Raw genomic sequence first — 15,680 nt, 5'->3', positions numbered from 1 at the left:
TGGGTGCCTGAAGTGCCCTTCCTGGGTGCTGGCAGAGGCAGATACAGAGATTTTAAGAGACGTTTAGATGAGCACGTGCATGAGAGGAAAATGGACAGATATGGATATTGAGAAAGCAGAAGAGCTGAGTTTAGTTGGCCATTTGATTGTGAATTTAAATGGTTCAGCACAAAATTGTGGGCTGAAAGGCCTGTTCCTGTGCTATACTGTTCCAGAAAATTGAGAACCATAATTTCAGCCTACAACAACAGAGGTTTGAAGGCACTTGGACTACAGTGAGCAGTTCTGGGCCCCTTATCCAAGCAAAAAGGTGCTGGCTTTGGAGAGGGTCTGGACGAGATCCACAAGAAGGATTCCAGGAAGAATGGGTTAGCCTATAGGACCACTTGATGGCTCCGGGCCTGTACTCATTGAAGTTTAGAAGAATAAGAGGGGAAATCTTATTGAAACCTATTGAATATTGAAAGGCCTAGATAGTGGATGTGGCAAAGATGTTTCCTTTGGTAGGAGAGAGTAGGACCAGAGGGCACAGTCTCAGAATAGAGAGATGTCCATTTAGAACTGAGATGAGGAATTTCTTCAGCCACAGAATGGTGAATCTGCAATTCATTGCCACAGACAGCTGTGGCGGCCATGTCCTTGGATATATTTAAAGCGGAAGTTGATAGGTTCTTGATAGGGTGTGAAAGGTTACGGGGAGAAGGCGGGAGAACAGGGTTGAAAAGGATAATAAATCAGCCGAGATGGAATGGCAGAGCAGACTCGATGGGTCGAATGGTCTAATTCTGCTTCTATGTCCTATAGTCACTGTAGTTGGGTTGAGTTAGGGCATGTTTTGTTTGAAGCAGAGGAGGAGGAAAGGTGTATAGATGTTAAGAGTCTTAAATGTCTAATGTACCCGTCTGTGTGTACCACTCACTTTCCACTCAGTGTTTAAAACCTACCTCTAACATCCCTCCTCCAATCACCTTAAAATTATGCTTCTTCATATTAGTTATTTTCATCCTGGGAAAAAGTCGCTGGCTGTCAACTTGATCTTTGCTGCTATCAATCTGGGGGGAGTGGGGAACTGATGGGAATTTATGGAGTAAGGTATAATTGGTGGGAGAATAGGATAGCTCTTCAGGCCAACATAGTCCTTATGAAAATAAGACCATAAGACATAGGAGCAGAATTAGGCCATTCAGCCCATCGAGTCTGTCTGCCATTCCATCATGGCTGATTTATTATCCCTCTCAACCCTATTTTCCTGCTTTCCCCCCACCTCCATAACTTTTGACGCACCGACTAATTAAAAACCTATCAACCTCCTCCTAAATATACCGAATTACTTGGCCTCCACAGCCACCTATGGCAATGAATTCCATAAATTCACCACCCTCTGGCTAAAGAAATTCCTCATCTTTGTTCTAAGGGACATCTTTGTCTTGAGGCTAAAATAGGAGAAGGAGGGGGAAAATGCAGGATAATGGGAAGGTGTTGATGAGAGATGTCAGGAAACAGTAGCTCACCCCAGAGACAGGAGCCACGTTCGCTGTCTGGAGCAAGGGGTTGGCGCCTGCCTTGTTAGCAGCTTTCAGATGTACTTTATGAGCTGACTTATGAAATCTAATTTCACTAGAGGGTAAAGGGGCAACAGATTAGCAGTCAATAAAACATTTCACAATGTGCATTTTTTTCTGCCAGGCTAGTTAACCTTTCTGCACAAACGGTTCCCAGTCTAATCGTGTTTTATTATCTCAGTATAAATATTGGCCATTCTGAGAGCACATTGATTTTCAGATAGTATATGTGACTCTGTAACGATATCGGCTGCATGAGTCAGACTCTAATGCGTTCTACCAGTTATAAATAGATCACTCTCTCTTTCTTTCCCCTGAAATATACTTGCAGCACTGTTATTTTTAACCCTCAGGAATAAGGATGGACAGTTCAATTCTTGCAAAGAATTAACTCTGCACACAGAGTCAAAGTTAATTTATTATCAAAGTATGCATTCACTCAGTGGCCACTTTATTAGGTACACCTGCCCACCTGCTCATAATCCAAATGTCTCATCAGCCAATCATGTGGCCCAATGCATAAAAAGATGCAGACATGGTCAAGACATTTGGTCATTATTCAGACCAAACATCAGGATGGGGAAGAAATGTGATCTAAGTGACTTTGACTGTGGAATCATTGTTGGTGCCAGACAGGGTGGTTTGAGTATCTCAGAAACTGCTAATCTCCTGGGATTTTCATGCACAGTCTCCAGAGTTTACAGAGGATGATGTAAAAAACAAAAAAAAATGTCCAGTGAGTGACAGTTCTACAGGTTAACATATAACCTTAAGTTAGAGGAGCAGGCAGCCATTTGGCCCATTGAGTCTGCTCCACCATTTCACCATGGCTGATCCATTTTCCCTCTCAGCCCTGTATCATTTCATGCCTGGCAAATCAAGAATCTATCAACCTCTGCCTCAAACATATCCAGAGACTTGGCCTTCAATGAGGTCACCCCTCATTTGTCTGAATTCCAGTGAGTAAAGGCCCAGAACCATCAAACAGTCTTCATATGACAAGCCTTTTAATATCGGAATCATTTTTGTAAACCTACTTTGAACCCTCTCCTATGTCAGCACCTCCTTTTTTTTTTTACATAAAGGGCATTAAGCTGATCACAATACTCCAAAATAAGGCCTCAGCAATGCCTTATAAAGCCTCAATATTACATTCTTGCTTTTCTGTTCCAGTCCTCTGGAAATGAATGCTGACAAAGTAGGTGCACACACTTCAAAACTTCGTAGTGTGCGCAATTCCCAAACCAAACCAAAAGCTGTGGATGAGCCAGGAGGTAAGTCATCTGCTGAGGGCCAGATCTGTGGCATTTAAAAGTCTGGTGACCCAGGTCTGCACAAGAAAACCAGGTATAACTTACAGAAGGCATTTCAACAGTGAAGAGACAATTCCAAGCGAGGCTGGAGGTGATATCGGGTGCACATCAACTCTAGCAGAGTTTGCAAGACATTACTTCCTACAAAGCGAAACCCAATAGCATGAATGGCAGCGATGCTTCACGACCAGATGAGCTGAACCCTTTCTATGCCTGCCTTGAATACTGCACAATGACAGCTGCTCCTGGTGACCAGGTGATCTCTGACCCAAAGGCCAATATTAGGCTGTCTTTAAAGACGGTGAACCCTCACAAGGAGACAGTACCTTACCAGGCTCTAAAAACCTGTACCAACTGGCAGGAGTATTCAAGAACATTTTCAACCTCTCACTGTAACAGTCAGAGCTTCCCACCTGCTTCAAAAACACAACGATTATACCAGTGCCTAATTAGAATGTGAGCTGCCTTAACGACTACCCCCCGGTGGCACTCACATCTACAGTGATGAAATGCTCTGAGAGGTTGATCATGACTAGAATGAACTCCTGCCTCATCAAGGAGCTGGACCCACTGCGATTTGCCTATCGCCACAATAGGTTAACGGCAGACGCAATCTCAATGGCTCTTCTCATGGCCTTAGATCACCTGGCCAACACAAACACTTATGTCAATGACTATAGCTCAGCATTTAACACCATCATTCCTAGAGTCCTGGTCGATAAGCTACAGAACCTGGGCCTCTGTACCTCTCTTAGCAACTGGATCCCCGACTTCTCAACTTGAAGACCACAATCTGTGCAGATTAGTGATAACATCTGCTCCTTGCTGACGATCAACACTGGGGCACCTCAAGGGTGTGTGCTTTGCCCACTGCTCTACTTTCTACATACACATGACTGTGTGGCTAGGCGTAGCTCAAATACCATCTGTAAATTTACTGGTGATACAATCATTGTTGGTAGAATCTCAGATGGAGACAAGAGGGCGTACAGGAGTGAGATACACCAACTAGTGGAGTGGTGTCACAGCAACAACCTGGCACGCAATGTCAGTAGAACCAAGTAGCTGACTTTTGGCTTCAGGAAGGGTGAACCAATCCTCAGAGGGATCAGAATTGAAGAGAGAACAATTTCAAGGTCCTGGGTGTTACGATTTGTGGATCTAACCTGGTCCTAACATACTGATGCAGCAATGAAGAAAGCAAGGCAGCGGCTATATTTCATTAGGAGTTTGAAGAGATTTGGTTTGTCACCTAAAACACTCGAAAATTTCTACAGATGTACCATGGAGAGCATTCTGACAGGCTGCATCACCATCCTGTCTGGTGAGTGTTGGGGGTGGGGGTGGGGGGGGTGCTTCGGCACAGGACCAAAATAAACTACATAAAGTCATAAAATTAGTCAGCTCCATCTTGGATACGAGCCTCCATAGTACCCAAGACATCTTCAAAGAACGGTGCCTCAGAAAGGCAGCATCCATTATTAAGGACCCCCAACACCCAGGACATGCCCTCTTCTCACTGTTACTGTCAGGAAGGAGGTACAAGAAGCCCAAAGGCACGCACTCAATGATTCAGGAACAGCTTCTTCCCCTCTGCCATCCGATTCTTAAATGGACATTAAACCCTTGGACACTACCTCACATTTTAAAAAATACATATTGTTGTTTTTTGCTCTATTCTTAATCTATATTATACATAAATTTACTGTAATTGATTTAATTATCTATTTTCTTTTCTTTCTCTATTATCATGCATTGCATTGAACTGCAGCTGCTAAGTTAAATTTCACGATGTACGCCAGTGATAATAAACCTGATTCTGATATCGCATTTGTCTTCCTCACCACCAACTCAACCTGAAAATTAACCTTTTGAGAATCGTGCACAAGAACTCTAAGTCCCTTTGCACCTCTGATTTTTGAATTTTCTTTCCATTTAAAAAATAGTTTTTGCTTTTATTCTTTTTACCAAATTGCATGACCATACACTTCCCGACGCTGCATTCCAGCTACCACTTCTTAACCCATTCTCATCTGTCTAGTCCTTCTGTACCCTCTATATCCTCAAAACTACCTGCCTCTCCACCCATCTTCGTATCATCTGCAAACTTTGCAACAAAGCCGTCAATTCCATCATTCAGATCACTGATATACAATATAAAAAGCAGTCCCATCACAGACCCCTGTGGAACATCACTAATCACCAGCAGCCAACTAGAAAAGGTTCCCTTTATTCCATGCTAGTATCTTTCCTGTAATACATGGACTCATGTGCGGCACCTTGCCGAAGGCCTTCTGAAAACCCAAGTACATATCTTCAACCAATTCTCCTTTGTTATTTCTTCAAAAAATTCCACCAGACTTGTCAGGCAAGATTTTCCCTTGAGGAAACCATACTATGGCCCATCTTATCATGTGCCTCCAAGTACCCCAAAAACCTCACCTTTAACAATTGACTCCAACATTTTCCTGACCACTGAGGTCAGACTAACTGCCTATAATTTCCTTTCTTCTGCCTTTCTACCTTCAACAGTGGAGTGACATTTTCAATTTTCCATTCCTCTGGAACCATGCCAGAATCAATTGATTCTTTAAAGATCATTACTAATACCTCCACAATCTCTTCAGCCACATCTTTCAGAACCCTGGGCTTACATGCCTTCAGATCTTTGTTTTCTAAGAATCTTCTAGTAATAGTGATTTCACACACTTCAGCCTCCTGACACTCTCAAACTTCTGGCATACTGCTCGTGTCTTCCACAGTGAAGGTTGATGCAAAATAGGTATCAGTTTGACTGTCATTTCCTTGTTTCCCATTACAAACATTCTAGCATTCCTTTCCAGTAGTCTGATATCCATTCCCACCTCTCCTTTACACTTAATGTATCTCAAGAAACTTGTTATCCTCTTCAATATTATTGGCTAATTTACCTTCATATTCCATCTATTCCTTCTGGGTTTTTTTTTTTAATTGCTTTCTGTTGGTTTTTAAAAGCTTCCCAATTCTCTAACTTCCCATTAATTTTTGCTCTATTATATGCCCTATTGGCTTTGATTTCAACTTTGACTTCTCAAAGTTATGACATGGTTGTGTCATCCTGACTTTAGAACTCTTCTTACTCTGTGACATGTAAATTCTGGACCTTATGAATTGGTACCAAAAATTTCAGTCAGTTCTGCTCTGCTGTCATCCCCACTAGTGTTCCTTTTCAATCAATTCTGGCTAGCTCCTCTCATGCCTCTGTAATTCCCTTTACTCCATGTAATACTGATACATCTGACCTTAGCTTCTCCTCAGATTACAGGATGAATTCTATCATATTATGATCACGGGTTCCCAAAGGTTCCTTTACCTTACGCTCTCTAATCAATTCCAGTTCATTGCACAACATCCAGTCCAGAATAGCTGATCCTCTAGTGGGCTCAAACACAAGTTGCTCTAAAAACCCATCTCGTAGGCATTCTAGAAATTCCCCCTTGACATACTTTTCCTGCAGGCATATACAGGAAAACAACAAAATACAACTGAATTTATGAAAAACAACATAAATGAAGATTGACAAACTACCAATGTACAGAAGGTGACAAATTGTGCAAATAGAAACACGAATTGTAGAGACCTTGCAAATGAGTGTGTAGGTTGAACACATCCATGCCAACCACAGTCTCAAGTTTAGGAATGTCCGTCAGGTGAGAACAATTTTTGCTGTGGTTGTCCTCTCAGAAATTTAACAAAGTTTTACATTTCTATAATGAATGACAGAGCCTCAGGACACCCCTGTGCATATTAAAGAGTAAAACTAATATCTAACAGTCACAACACTGGTGGTGCAGGATTTTTGGACTATCAGGAATATCCTCTCCATGTCCACTCTATTGGCCTAGATGGAGTGGCTGTGGAGAGGAGGATTCCTATAGTGGGGGAGTCTACAACCAGAGGGCACAGGCTCAGAATACAAAGATGTCCCTTTAAAACAGATGAGGAGGAATTTCATTTGCCAGAGAGTGGTGATTCTTTGGAATTCATTGCCATAGACGGCTGTGGAGGCCAAGTCATTGAGTGTATTTAAAACAGAGGTTGATAAGTTCTTGATTAGTCAGAGCATCAACGGTTACAGGGAGAGGCAGCAGAATGGAATTGAGAGGGATAATGAATCAGCCATGATGGAATGGTGAAGCAGACTTGATGGGCTGACTGGCCCAATCCTGCTCCTTTGTGTTATGCAGCAACATATATTTAATTCTGTTTTCCTTTAGATGTATAATATTTCCACTGAACTCGAGTGGAAAGGAGCTCATGAACCAGGAACCCAGTGAGGGGACAGAGAGCATCACCTGATGAGCTAGAGGTCAAACCACTGGGATAGTGGTTTATCAGTGTTACTGTATAATCTCAAATGTAGTAAACACAGAAACCAGTCAGGTCCCAGAAATTGCCCTGAGATAAACAACAAATACCGGCTGGAGGGTTGTCCAGTACATTGGAGAGCACATCCAGACCCTGAAATATGCTAGAGGCCAGTATGGTTAGCATGACTCTTCACACACCCATGAGTGGAAACTCCAGGCATACTTTGTCTGGGGCTACTTTGCTGCCTCAGGGGCTGGACAGCTTGCAATCATTGAGGGACAATGAATTCAAAATTGTATCAAGACACTTTACAGGAGAATGTCAGGTAGTGGTCCGTCATCTGAACCTTAATAGAACTTGGACGATGCAACAAGGCAATGATCCAAAACACAAGGGTAAATCAACAGCAAAACAGTTTAAAAAGACAATTTGTGTTTGGAATGGCCAAATTAGAGTCCAGACCTTAACCCAATTGAGATGCTGCGGCATGACCTGAAGAAGGATGTTCATGCAAGGTATCTCAGAAATATTGATGAACTGGAACAGTTTTGTATGGACGAATGGTCAAAAATTCCTTTTCGCTGTTGTGCAAGACTGATCAACAGCTACAGGTAACATTTGGCGGAGGTTACTGCTGCCAAGGGAGGTTCTACCAGTTATTAAATACAAGGGTTCACATACATTTTTCAGCCTGGACTGTGAATGATTAAACAATGTGTTCAATAAAGACATGAAGGTATAATTGTGTATTATTAATTCAGGCAGATTGTGTTTGTCTGTTATGGTGACTTAGAAGATCAAAGTTTCAAAGGTTCATTTATTATGAAAGTATACAACTCTGAAAACTATCTTCTCCGGATAGCCACAAAACCAAGAAAGAACGGCAATATGACCACAGAACCTCCTCGAAATCCCTCCTCCCCGCACAAAAAGAACAAAAACAGAACAGGGATATCTACCCAAAAATACCCCACCTGCAAAAAGACAAGAAAGATTGGGCAATAAACACAGAATTTAAAAAAATTAAGGCAGGAAAATAAGTTTACAGTTCAAGCCCATATCCCAAAACACAGGAAACCTGGATAACATTCTCCGGGCACAGCTGTAGGCCTTTCCCTCTCTGGCAGCAGAGTAATCTTACCAGCAACAGAAAGGTAGTCTCCCCTCTCCGGCAGAAGAGCAACCCCCCCCCCCCCCCACCCCACCAGCGATAAAAAGGCAGGCAGCCCGTGTTCACCTTCCTCATTCGCCTCAATGTTTCAATCTCCCTCGCCTCCTTAATCGGCGAACTGGAGTTGATCATCGGCTTGCAGCCTTCTTGCTACCAAGTTCCCTCACACCACCTCTGTCTCCCGGAATCCTCTGAGACTGCAGAGTGCTGAAACACCCAAATGATCTCCAGGCTGCAAATCACAGGCTCCATCCTCCATAAGGAGTTTGAAGAGATTTGCTATGTCAACAAATACACTCAAAAACTTCTATAGGTGTACCACGGAGAGCATTCCGACAGGCTGCATCACTGTCTGGTATGGGGGAGTATTGCACAGGACTGAAAGAAGCTGCAGGAGGTTGTAAATGTAGTCAGCTCCATCTTGGGTACTAGCCTACAAAGTACGCAGAACATCTTGAGGGAGTGGTGTCTCAGAAAGGCAGTGTCCATTATTAAGGACCTCCTGCACCCAGGACATGCCCTTTTCTCACTGTTACCATCAGGTAGGAGGTACAGAAGCCTGAAGGCGCACACTCAGAGATTCAGGAACAGCTTCTTCCCCTCTGCCATCCGATTCCTAAATGGATATTGAACACTACCTTACTTTTTTGATATATATTATTTCTGGGATTTTTTGCATAATTTTTAATCTATTCAATATATGTATACTGTAATTGATTTATTTTTTTCTTCTATATTATGTATCACATTGAACTGCTGCTGCTAAGTTAACAAATTTCACAACACATGCCAGTAATAATGAAGATGATTCTGATTAATTCAAAGTCACATTGAAGGTGAAAAACAGATGTAAAAAAGATAAAGTGAAATATGGTTTCCTGATCTATCCAAAAGGTGTCGGCCCAAGAGGCATGGTACACAGGCACCATCTTCACCAGAAGACCGGTCCATGTTTTATGAGTAATTAATGCAGAAAACTAAGTAATTGCAAAGGATACAAACATTTCCTTGCAACTGCAAAGGGCACATTTCACTATGTTTCAATGTACACGTGACACAGAGCTAATGCTTGAGGAAAGATGAACATTTCGTGTGAAAGACGAATCTAAATACAGAACGTTACCTCATTGTCACCAGTGGCATCACAAGCACAGATAGACTTTTTTGGGCAAAGCATCAGTTAGAAATCTCACTCACGAGGAGCTACTCACCCAGCAAAGTGAGAATCATTTGTGTGTGCTTTTATAGAGTATCATTCTTTAAATGAAATTCTTTCCCCTCTCCCAGCTAAAGGCAGCTTCTTTCTTTAACTGTGTTTGATCAAGAGGAGGATTCAGTCTGGCAGCGTCATCCAGATATTAAATTTCACTTTGCTTAACCTTCTCCCTGCATTAAATCACACTGGCAATTTCTGTAGAAAAGTACAACCTCTCGCTGTGGCTGGGCCATTCGAGAGACAATAAATCATTCATCAGTCTTAAGCCTATTGTGATGTTTTCCTTGGGGACACAGAATACTCAGTTCCCTCAGGGACACAGTAACAAAGATGAACTATTTTGAGACTTCGTACAGAGGCGTCAGTATGAGACTCATGTTAGGCAAAGGTAGCAGTGTGGAGAAGCAGCGTGCTGATCACATCATAGAACACCACAGCACAGCACAATGTGCTAATCTATACCCTCTCCCTCCTACACAAACCCATACAAGTCCTCTGTTGGTCAATGTTATGTCCTAGCTGTTTCCTTCTCCTAGATGAGCTGCCAACCACAGCTGATAAGCTCTATCTGCCCAAATCACAAACCCCTAACCCTTCACTTTTCTCACACCCATGCACCTGCTTAGTGTATGTAATGTCTCTATTGTATCTGCCTCTACCACTACTCCTGGAGGAGTAAACTCAGCCAGCTCCATTATGGACGTTGACCTCACATCAGAAGACATCTTGGAAAGGAGATCTCAAAAAGGTGGCATCTGTCATTAAGGATCCCATCACCCAGGACATGTCCTCTTCACTGGGGTGGCATGGGAGCCCAAAGGCACTCAGCATTTTAGGACCAACTTCGTCCCTCTGCCTTCAGATTTCCGAATGGACAAGCCAACCTGTGAACACAACCTCACTACCTTGCTCACTACTTTAGAACCATAGAACACTACAGCACAGTACAGGCCATTCAGCCCTCCATGTTGTGCTGACCCATATAATCCTTCAAAAAAAGTACTAAACCCACACTACCCCTCCATTTTTCTTTCATCCATGTGCCTGTTCAAGAGGCTCTTAAATACCCCTAATGTTTTAGCCTCCACCACCTTCCCTGGCAAGTCATTCCAGGCACTCACAACCTTGTGTAAAAAAAAAACTTACCCCTGATATCTCCCCTAAACTTCCCTCCCTTAATTTTGTACATATGCCCTCTGGTCTTTGCTATTGGTGCCCTGGGAAACAGGTACTGACTATCCACCCTATCTATGCCTCTCATAATCTTGTAGATCTCTATCAAGTCCCCTCTCATTCTTCTACGCTCCAAAGAGAAAAGTCCCAGCTCTGCTAACCTTGCTTCATATGACTTGTTCTCCAAACCAGGCAACATCCTGGTAAATCTCCTCTGCACCCTCTCCATAGCTTCCACATCCTTCCTATAATGAGGTGAGCAGAATTGAACACAATACTCCAAGTGCGGTCTCACCAGAGATTTGTAGAGTTGCAACATGACCTCTCTACTCCAACTCAAACCCCCTGTTAATGAAGCCTAGCAACCCATAGGCCTTCTTAACTACCCTATCAACCTGCGCGGCGACCTTGAGGGATGTATGGATTTGAACCCCAAGGTCCCTTCATTCATCCACACTCTTAAGTAACTGACCATTAATCCTGTACTCAGCCTTCTGGTTTGTCCTTCCAAAATGCATCACCTCATACTTGTCTGGATTGGACTCCATCTGCCATTTTTCTGCCCAACTCTGCAGCCTGTCTATATCCTCTTGTAACCTTCGACAACCTGCAGATCCATCCATAACTCCTCCAATCTTCATGTCATCCACAAACTTACTCACCCATCCTTCCACCTCTACATCCAGGTCATTTATAAAAATCACAAATAGCAGGGGTTCCAGGACAGATCCCTGCGGCACTCCCCTAGTCACCGACCTCCAGGCAGAATACTTACCTTCCACAACTACCCTCTGCTTTCTTCCTGTAAACCAATTTTTTATCCAAACAGCCAAGGTTTCACTTATCCCATGCCTCATGACATTCTGGATGAGTCTCTCGTGAGGGACCTTGTCAAATGCTTTGCTAAAGTCCATGTAGACCACATCCACTGCCCTACCCTCATCAATTTCTTTTGTTAGTTCTTCAAAAAACTCAATCAGGCTTGTGAGGCATGATCTTCCCTTCACAAAGCCATGTTGACTATCCATGAGTAGACTGTACTTCAAATGCTTGTAGATCCTATCCTTAAGAATCCTTTCCAGTAGTTTGCATACGACTGACGTAAGACTCACGGGTCAATAGTTCCCAGGTTTCTCCCTATTACCTTTTTTAAGCAAGGGAACTACATTTGCCATTCTCCAGTCCTCCGGCACTTCCCCTGCAGCCAAAGAGGATTCAAAGATCATAGCTAAACCTCCTGCGATCTCTTCTCTCAATTCCCACAACAACCTGGGGTGTATCATATCCGGCCCTGGGGATTTATCAATCTTAATGTTTTTAAGAAGATCCAGCACTTCTTCTTCCTTAATCTCCACATTGTCCAGCACACAGGCCCACTCTACTTCGACCTCATCCTGATCAAGATCCTTTTCACTTGTGAATACTGAAGCAAAGTATTCATTTAGGACCTCCCCAACCTCCTCTGCTTCCAAGCACGTTTCCCTCTTTATTCTTTAGCGGTCCCACCTTCGTTCTTGTCATCCTGTTCTTCACATACACACAGAATGCCTTGGGGTTCTCCTTAATACTACATGTCAAGGCTTTCTCATGCCCCCTTCGAGCTCTCCTAAGTCCTTTCTTTAGCTCCTTCCTGGCTACCCTATATTTCTCATAAGCCCCTCCTACTTCCTGCTTCTTATATCTAACATATACTTCCTTTTTCCTCTTGACGAGTTGCCTCACGTGTTTCGTCAGCCACAGTTCCCTTTTCCTACCATTTTTTCCTTGCCTCAGTGGGACAAACCTATCCTGAACCCTGCTCAAGTGGTCCCTAAACTTCTCCCACATTACTTATGTGCTTTCCCCTATGAACATCTGTTTCCAATTTACTCTCACTAGTTCCTGCCTCATCCCTTCAAAGTTAGCCCTTCCCCAGTTAAGCACTTTACCATTTCGTCTGATTTTATCCCTTTCCATAGTTATGCTGAAGCTAAGGGAGTTGTGGTCACTGTCACCAAAATGCTCCCCCACCAAGAGGTCTGTCACCTGAACTAGATCCAGTATAGCCTCTCCTCTCGTCGGCCAGTCCACATACTGTGTCAGGAATCCTTCTTGAACACACCTGACAAATTCAGCCCCATCTATCCCCCTTGCACTCAGGAGGTGCCAGTCAATATGAGGGAATTTGAAATCACCCATAACTACTACCCTGCACCATTCTAAAATCTGCCTGTTTATCTGCTCCTAGGTGTCCTGAGGGCCATTTGGGGGCCTATAGACTACTCCCAGCACAGTAATTGATCCCTTCCTATTTCTGACTTCCACCCAGACTGACTCCGTGAACACTCCTTCTGCAGCGTCCTCCATTTCTATAGCCATGATACTATCCCTTCCTCCAACCAAGTTTCAGTAATGGACACAACATCGTAGTTCCACGTACTAATCCATGCTCTAAGTTCATCCTCCTTGTTCCTAATACTTCTAGCATTGAAATAGACACATTTCAACCCCTTTAACTGGCTACAATTATGTTCTGTCCCCTGCCTGTCCTTCCTCATCGACTCAGAACTCTTAGCATCATGCCCTTGTTCTTCTACCTCAATCCCTGCACTCACATTCTGATTCCCACCCCCCTGCCAAACTAGTTTAAACCCTCCCCAACAGCTCTATCAAACCTGCCCGCCAGGATATTGGTCCCCCTGGGATTCAAGTGCAACCCGTCCTTTTTGTACAGGTCACACCCGCCCCAAAAGAGGTCCCAATGATCCAGAAATCTGAATCCCTGACCCCTGCTCCAATCCCTCAGCCACACATTTATCCTCCATCTCATTCTATTTAATATCATATCTATTAATATCTATTTAATATAATGTAATATCTATTTAATATAATGTAATGTCTATTTAATATAATTTAATATCTATTATAAAATTTTATTGTAATGTACTATAGCATTCTTATTGCAGTTTATACTAAATGTTGCAATGGACTGCAACCACCAAACAACTTTCAAGATGTGTATGTACGTGATGACAAACATGATTCTGATTCCAGGCACACACCAGTCTCTGTGCACAACACTTACCTCTGACATTCTCCCACCCCCCAACTGTCCCTCCACTTACTGAACTTCCAGCTCTTGCATTCTGCTGGTTTGTGCATGATGAGTTAAATTTCCCCGCAATGCCAGTGATAATAAACCTGATTCTGATCAACTATGAGGCTTACTTCACAACAGGCTGAATTTGAATTGCCTTGGTCAAGGAAGAATCAGTTGGCGAAGACCTGCTCCCTCCACGGAGATGAATCTGAGAATCGGAGAACTCAAGGGAGATGATAGGAAGCCCCTTCCCACTGACAGCTTAGACCTGAAACTCGCTTCTACCAGACAACCCTGAGCACCAAGGGCCAACAGTGCCAACCTCTCACATTATTAGCATATTCCCTCTATTGTGAAAAATGTCCTTGATCCTAAGGCAAGAAGGGTGATCTCCCCCTACCCACAGGGACCACTCTCCCTGAATCCCGCTGCCAAACTTTGTAAAGAACCACCTCCCCCTACCCACAGGGACCACTCTCCCTGAATCTCGCTGCCAAATTTCCAGCATTCAGCTTGCTCGAAGCATTCATTACCAGCAGGGCAATGATCTCCCAGCTTCAAGATTAATTGTCATTCAATCATACACATGAATACAGCCACACAAAAGTGTTCCTCTAGGGCCAAGGTACAAGACACAGACCATTCAATCACACACAGCACTTACAATTATGATTGCAGAAAACGTTACAAAAAATAATACGTATTTATTTAATATATTTTTTAACCTAAAGGTTAATTTGCAGGTTGAATTGGTGTTAAGGAGGCAAATACAATGTTAGAATTCATTTCAGGAGGACTAGAATATAAAAACAAAGATGTAATCCTGAGGCTTTATAAGGCACTGGTGAGGCCTCACTTGGAATATTGAAAACAGTTTTGGGCCCCTTATTTAAGGAAGGATGTGTTGGCATTGGAGAGGGGCCAGAGGAGGTTCCAGGAATGAAAGGGTTATCATACAATCAGTGGTTGAAGGCTCTGGGCCTGTACTTGCTGGAATTTAGAAGAATGAACAGGAATCTCATTGACACCTATTGAATGCTGAAATGATAGAGAGGATGCAGAGGATGTTTCCTTTGGTGAGGGAGTCAAGGACCAGAGGACACAGCCTCAAAATAGAGATGTTTTTTTTTTTTTTTAAAAGAACAGATGAGGAGAGATTTCTTCAGCCAGAGCGTGATGAATCTGTGGAATTCGTTACCACAGGTGGCTATGGATGCCAGGTCAGTTGGTGAGTTTAAACATAGAAAACCTACAGCACAATACAGGCCCTTCGGCCCAAAATGTTGTGCCGAATATGTCCCTACCTTAGAAATTACTAAGCTTACCTATAGTCCTCTATTTTTCTAAGCTCCATGTACCTACCCAGAAGTCTCTTAAAAGACCCTATTGGATCCACCTCCACCACCGTTACCGGCAGCCCATTCCATGCGCTCACCACAGAGTAAAAAAAACTTACCCCTGACATCTCCTCTGTACTTATTCCCCAGCACCTTAAACCTGTGTCCTCTTTCAGCCCTGGGAAAAAGCCTCTGACTATCCACATGATCAATGCCTCTCATCATCTTGTACATCTCTATCGGGTCACCTCTCATCCTCCATCACTTCAAGGAGAAAAGTCTGAATTCACTCAACCTATTCTCATAAGGAATGCTCCTCAATCCAGGCAACATCCTTGTAAATCTCCTCTGCACCCTCTCTATGGCTTCCACATCCTTCCTGTAGTGAGGCGACCAGAACTGAGCACAGTACTCCAAGTGGGGTCTGACCAGGGTCCTATACAGCTGCAACATTACCTGTCAGCTCCTAAATTCAATTC

General features: G+C 43.2%; 1 protein-coding gene across 1 annotated transcript in view; it reads right to left on the bottom strand.

The window, feature by feature from the left end:
• The window catches only part of pepd (peptidase D), a 179,579-nt gene that overhangs the window by 113,954 nt on the left and 49,945 nt on the right, over nucleotides 1-15,680 (bottom strand). The window lies entirely within an intron of this gene.

Source organism: Hemitrygon akajei, chromosome 17 (assembly GCF_048418815.1).
Source record: "Hemitrygon akajei chromosome 17, sHemAka1.3, whole genome shotgun sequence".
Lineage (NCBI taxonomy): Eukaryota > Metazoa > Chordata > Chondrichthyes > Myliobatiformes > Dasyatidae > Hemitrygon > Hemitrygon akajei.
Note: the sequence above shows the minus strand (reverse complement) of the source record. Positions and strands in the feature narration are given on the sequence as shown.